This window comes from Octodon degus, unplaced genomic scaffold (assembly GCF_000260255.1).
Source record: "Octodon degus isolate 3935 unplaced genomic scaffold, OctDeg1.0 scaffold00077, whole genome shotgun sequence".
Taxonomy (NCBI): domain Eukaryota; kingdom Metazoa; phylum Chordata; class Mammalia; order Rodentia; family Octodontidae; genus Octodon; species Octodon degus.
This window is the reverse complement of record NW_004524653.1, coordinates 7,705,459-7,711,686: the sequence shown is the minus strand read 5'-3', so window position 1 is coordinate 7,711,686 and position 6,228 is coordinate 7,705,459. Positions and strand designations below refer to the sequence as shown.

At 49.7% G+C, this 6,228-nt stretch overlaps 1 pseudogene; it reads right to left on the bottom strand.

Annotated features, from left to right (window-relative positions):
• Positions 1-359: 359 nt before the first annotated feature.
• LOC101576915 lies at positions 360-5,069 on the bottom strand (annotated as a pseudogene).
• Positions 5,070-6,228: the final 1,159 nt, after the last annotated feature.

Below are 6,228 nucleotides of genomic sequence, written 5' to 3'. Positions count from 1 at the left end.
ATTGATCCACTTGCCTCAGCCTCCCAAGTGCTGGAACTACAAGTATGCGCCACCACACCTGGCTTTTATTTTCAGATCCCAGCTGAGGATTTATTGGCATATATGTAAGCATATAAAAACATAAGTTATGGGCTGTGGAGATAGCTCAGTGGCATAATCGCCTGCCTGGCAAGCACAAGGTCATGTGTTTGATCCCCAGCACAGAAAAAAAAAAAAACAACGTAAGTTATGAAAAATCATAGTCAGGATGTACCCTTCCTGTCACCCCATCCCAGCCCCTAAAACTCCCTTCTGTGAGAGGGAGGCAGAGGAAGTGGACCCCAAGCTGCCTAAGAGTGCCACAGGCCCTCGGTGCTGCCTCAGCGCATCTGGTGGCCGGTGGAACAAGGACAGCTCACACAGCCGGCCCTGCAAGCTCAGGTTGGTAGGGAAGTACAGGTCACAGTTGTCCTTAGCACTGGGCCGCATACCGATGGTGCTGAAGGTCTCCTTGTCCGTCCTCACTGTCAGCTGATCCTCCATATGGAACCCTCTCTGCTTCCAGTGTGTGCACGGGGACTCGGGCTGGGGGAGAAGCTGGTCCCCTTGTGGCAGCGCGTGAGCTCAGTGTTGCAGTAGGCCATCAGTGCATGCACGCAGTCCTTCCGCGTCACCTGCAGGAAGAATAGGGTGGCAGAGGTCAGGTCTTCCACCTGGACAGTATAGATGTCCACCTGCCTGTGAGGCAGGCATTGGTGCCCAGCTGCTTCGGGTCCACCACATCCACCAGGGGCTACTTGATGGCCACCCTTGATGCAGCACATGTCGAAGCTGTACCTGTTCTCCCACCAGGAGATCTTGTAGTCTCTGTGCTACAGGTCCTCATGACCATCATGTATAGCTTGGCCCGGGGGGGAAGAAGAGGCTGTCGTGTGCCAGGCACTTGTCGCAGGCATGGAGCAGTTCGGGGCCTCACCTGCTACCGTCTTCGCCAGCACCTCTTCCTCCTCTGGCCGCTGAGACCTCTCCTTTGGAATTTTGTTTTATTCCAAAGGAGAATAGGGTCCTACTATGCAGTTTAGACTGGTCTTGATCTCATTTTTTATTTTTTGTCTTGAAACAAGGTCTGGCTAAGTTGTCGGGTCTGGCCTAGGACTTTCACTTCTCCTGCCTCAACTTCCAGACAGCTGATGTCTTACACTTCCCTTTTAATGCTTAACACATTGGTGTGATTCTGTGTCCTTCACACCTGGAGCTTTCTCTTTGCAGAAAGGTAATGAAATCTCCCTGTCCTGTAGTAAGTAGTCCCTGCGGGCCACTCTGGGCGGGTTATAGAGACGACCTTGAGTGTCTTCTCTGAGGTCCGGGCTGTGGACCCCAACCTAGCAACTTCCCTTGGAAGCAGTTCGTGTCCTGAACAGTGACTTAGCTGACAAGGCCCAAGGCCGGGTCACTTTCTGTTTGCAGACATGGGTCAGACAAAGGGAGAGGCGTTGGTTGTTTCTTCACTCGAGGATGAAGGCAGGATAGCCCTGACGCATTCCTTCAACTTTCCTTGGACCATGTCTTCCAGCTCTGTATGAGCTTGTTCACTGGTCAATAGTCTGATCAATTAGGGTCATTTGGTCCTTAGAAATTAGAAGTTGGGCATGTTAGTGCACACCTGTAATCCTAGCATTCAGGAGGATGAGGCGGGAAGATAGCCTCAAGTTCCAGGCCAGCCTGGACTACATAATGAGTTCAAAGCCAGTGTGAATTACAGGAGTGTTTTTTTGTGTGTATGTGTGGTTTTTTTTGTTTTTTTGGGTTTTTTTGCTCCGAATGCCTTCAAGGCATGACTGGCTGGCTTGAGTTGTGGGGATCAAACCACAGCAACCTGAGCCTGACTGCTTTGTTGAAGCAGCCACTTAAAGAACTGAGCTAAGGGGCAGGTCCCCCAGTGTGAATTACAGACCCTGTCTAAAAAAAAAAAAAAAAGAAAAAAGAGAAAAAAAGAAATGCAAATTGCAGCAAGGAGGGGCCGGGGAGATGGCTCAGTGGGATAAGCGCTTTCAGCAAGCACAAGGGTCTGAGTTCAATCCCCAGTTCCGGAAAAAAAAAAAAAAAAAAAAAAATCACAGAAAGGAGAACCCAACTTCTCTTATCAGATGGGTAAAGATAAACAAGTTAGACATGACCTGTACCAGCCAGGTTTGAAAATGAACCCTCGGGGCTGCTTAGGCAGCCGCAGGGGCCTGCCAGGCCAGCTCCACCCCCAGGACTCACTGAGATGGCAATGGAGACTGGGCGTGGTGGTGCATGTCTGTACTCCCAGCGTTTGGGAGGCTGGAAACACAGGAGGATCACTACAAGTCTGATTTATGTAGTGAGACCCTATAGACCCTGTCCTAAATACATTAAAAGAAAAAAGAAAGAATATGAACCCTCAGTGTGGGACTGCATTCTAGTTTTGGAGCACATTTGGACAAACGTGCTGCCTTCATGGGATACCCCATTTCATCTGGAGTGCCAAGATGTGCGTGACAAGGCACTTGCTGAAGTCCACACAGTGACTGCAGTAGCAAAAAAATTGTAATCTAACTTAAATACTCGTCATCTGCTCATCATAGGTCCCCTGGCTGGGTCCAGTGTGTGACTGTGGTATGACCCATACACTGAAGTCTGAGGCTGGGCATGATGGCGCAAGATTGTAATCCCAGCACTCTGGAGGCAGTGGCAGGGGGGTTGCTGTGGGTTCAAGGCCAGCCTGAACTATGAGTGAAACCCTGTCTCCAAAAGACCAAAAAAAAAAAAAAAAAAAAAAGTCTATAACTGGGCAATGTGGACCACATCTGTAATCTTAGTACTCTGGGAGGCTGAGGCAGGAGGATCACAAGTTCAAAACCAACCCTGGAAAGTTTAGTGATTTATTGACACTCCATTTCAAAACAGAAAAAGGAAAAAAAGAAGAGATGAGACAAGATGAAAAGAAAAGGGCTGGGGATGTCACCAATGCAAAGTCTTTTTGGGAAGGGAAATGAAGATCTGGGCCAGGGACTAGGGCAATGGCTCAGTAGAATAAGTGCTTGTCTGGCAAGTGCAAGGGCCTGAGTTCAATCCCTGGTTCTGAAAAAAAAAAAAAAAAAAAGAAAAGAAAGAAATTGAGATGAAGATTTTCCTTTTGGTTGGTTAATTTAATTAAAAAAAAATTTTTTTTTGGTCTTTTTGAGACAGTCTCACTATGCTGTTTAGGCTGGCTTTGAGCTCACTTTGTAGCTCAGGCTGGTCCTGAACTCGCAACAATCCTCCCGCCTCAGCCTCCCGAGTGCTGAGATTATAGGCCTGTGCCATTTACAGTGTCTCACTGTATAGTTCTTGAATTTACTATGTAGCCCAGTCTGACCTTGAACCCTCAGGGGTCCTTCTGTCTCAGCCTCCTGAGTACTGGATTTACAAGAATGTGCTACTATCCTCAGCTTCATTTTTAGTTATTGGTTTTGCTTTTAAGTGATGAATAGATAATGCAGGAGTGTATTTAAATTTATCTTCATGGGGCCGGAGAGATGGCTCAGTGGAATAAGCGCTTCCCTGGCAAGCTCAAGGGCCTCAGTTCAATCCCCGGTTCTGCTAAATAAATAAATAAATAAATAAATAAATAAATAAATAAATAAATAAATAAAATAATAAACGTGTCTTCTTTCCAGGACCTGGTGTGGTCCCTGTAATTCCAGTACTCAGGAGGCTGAGGCAGAAGGACCCCTGAGATTTCAGGCAGGGAAGTTGAGGTCAACATAGTGAGCTCAAGTTCAGAGAGCAAAACCCTGTCTCTAAACTAGACTAGGGCTGGTGAGATGGCTCAGTGGTCTAAAGCACCTACTTAGAACAAGCTAAGCTAACCAAAAGGAGAGGAACTGCGGTTCAATCCCCAGCACCACATGCCAGCCAACCCCGCCCCCTGGTGGGCTGAGCTGGCCACACACTAAATAAATAAATAAATAAATAAATAAAATTCAAAAAATAAATAAATAAACTAGACTAGACTTTAAAATAAACTAAAATACTAAATTTTCCTTCCAGATGCTTTTCCCAGTCACATTAAATAGTCCCCACATTAGGGCAGGGGAGATAGCGCCGCCATAAGCGCCTGTCTGGCCAGCTCAAGGTCCTGAGTTGGATCCCTGGTACCGCTAAATAAATAAATAATCCCCACCATAAACGGGGTGTGGGTGGTGCACACTTGTAGTCCCAACACTCGGGAGGCTGAGGCAGGAGGATCGTTGTGGGTTCAAGACCAGCCTGGGCTACAAAGTGAGCTCAAGTCCAGCCTGGGCTGCATAGCCAGACCCTGTCTCAAAAAGACACACCCCCAAAAGTCCCTGCTTGCTCTCAGAAATAATTTTTTATTTACGCTATGAAATCCTCGCTCGGCGACGTTCGCAGGGAGGCGTCCTCGTCAGCAGAGGGCGCCAGAGGACCGCGTCTCGCTGCGTGAGCGCTCTGGGGCGGGAGCCCAGGCCCGGACAGAGAGGAGTGCGGAGTGCGTCGGGTCGGTGGGAAGCACCCGGCTGCGGAGGTCAAGCGCTTGTTGAAGGACCGGAGACACGGATTAGGGGTCGTCGCGGCTTGCCCGGCCTTGAGCTGGCCTGCGATCCGGCCGGGGGCTGCCTGTGTGATCTCCGCCCGCGTACCGCAGCCGCGGGCGACGACAAGCAGGGATTAAGCGGCGGTAAATGGCTCGCGCCTCCCAATCGCTCCGCCCGCCCGGGCGCAGGTGCACGACCAGGGAAGGCGAGGCCCGGATGCGATGCGCAGTGGTGCTTCCAACAAGTAGAGGCCGCGGGGCTCCTTTTCCACCTCCTGCTCCCCAGGAGTGAGGAGTCATCTACTCTCCACGCCCGGGGAAAATGAGGCCCAGAGAGGCTCAGTGACTCTCGCAGGGTGACCCAGCCGGAAGAGGTGGAGTCACGCACTTGTACCTGCAGGAGCCGTGGCCACTTGCTTAGCAGATGAGAGTAGGGCCCTGGAATGACCACGGGCGCCGCGGAGCGGGTGGGGTTCCGCTGTGGCTGAGTTCCCGAGAACCTCCCCCCAATCCCCGGGTTTGGTGCCATATGCCTTAGTCCCAGCACCAAGGAGGCTGAGGCAGAAGGATCACCACAAGTTCGAGGCCAGCCTAAATTACACAGTGAGACTGTCACAACAAAAAACGAGACAAAACAGGGCTGGAGAGATAGTTTAGTAGAATAAGCCCCTGCCTGGCAAGTGCAAGGTCCTGAGTTCAATCCCCGGTACCGCAAAAAAAAAAAAAAAGTAAAATACAAGTTTGTGTGGTGCTGGAGATGGAGCCCACCCTCGTGCGTGGTGAATATACCGTATACCATAACTACCACAGGGAGTCGAGTTGCATCTGTACTACCTTTTAAAAAACGTAACAGTCAGGCTCCCTGGGGCAAGGCCTGTAATCCCATCAATCTGGGCCTGCGGAGCACAAAGATGAGAAGCTGAGCCCGCCCGGCGCAGTTAAGCCGGTCAGTGAAGCCCAAGTGCAAGGTCCTTAGTTTGATCCCTGGTATGGAGAGAAAAGAAAAGGTGTGTGCTAAGTGTTCAAATGAGGGCTGTGTGCCCCAGCAGGCTTTTTTCTTCCTTCCTTCCTCCTCCTCCTCCACAGTCCCCTCCCCCCATGGTTTTTGTCTTTTTTTTTTTTTTTTTTTTTTTGTGGAACCGGGGATTGAACTCAGACCCTTGCGCTTGCCAGGGAAGCGCTTATTCCACTGAGCCACCTCCCCCACCCCTAAAGAAGTGAGCTAAGGGGCAGGCCCCTGCTCATTTATGACTTCTTTTGCTCAACTTTTTTTTTTTTTTTTTTGGTGGCAGCAGTAGTAATAGTAGAGACTGAACACAAGGGCTTTACACTGAGTTACATCCCTAGCCATTTCTTTATTTATTTAGAGACGGGCTTACTAAATTGCTAAGTTGCCTAGGCTGGGCTACAATTTGTGATCATCTTGTCTCAGCATCCCAAGTGCTGGGATTACAGGCGTATGCCACCCTGCCTGGCTCCAGTTCATTTTCATTTGAGACAGTCTTGCTAAATTGCCCAAGCTCCCAAGGAGCTATGATCACAGGTGTTTGCTGCTGTCCCTTGTCTGCTCTTAGGGGAGTAAGAGTGCAATGCCTGCTCTTATTAGGGCGCTCTCTCTCTCTCTCTCTCTCTCTCTCTCTCTCTCTCTCTCTCTCTCTCTCTTTCGTGGAATCAGGGATTGAACTCAG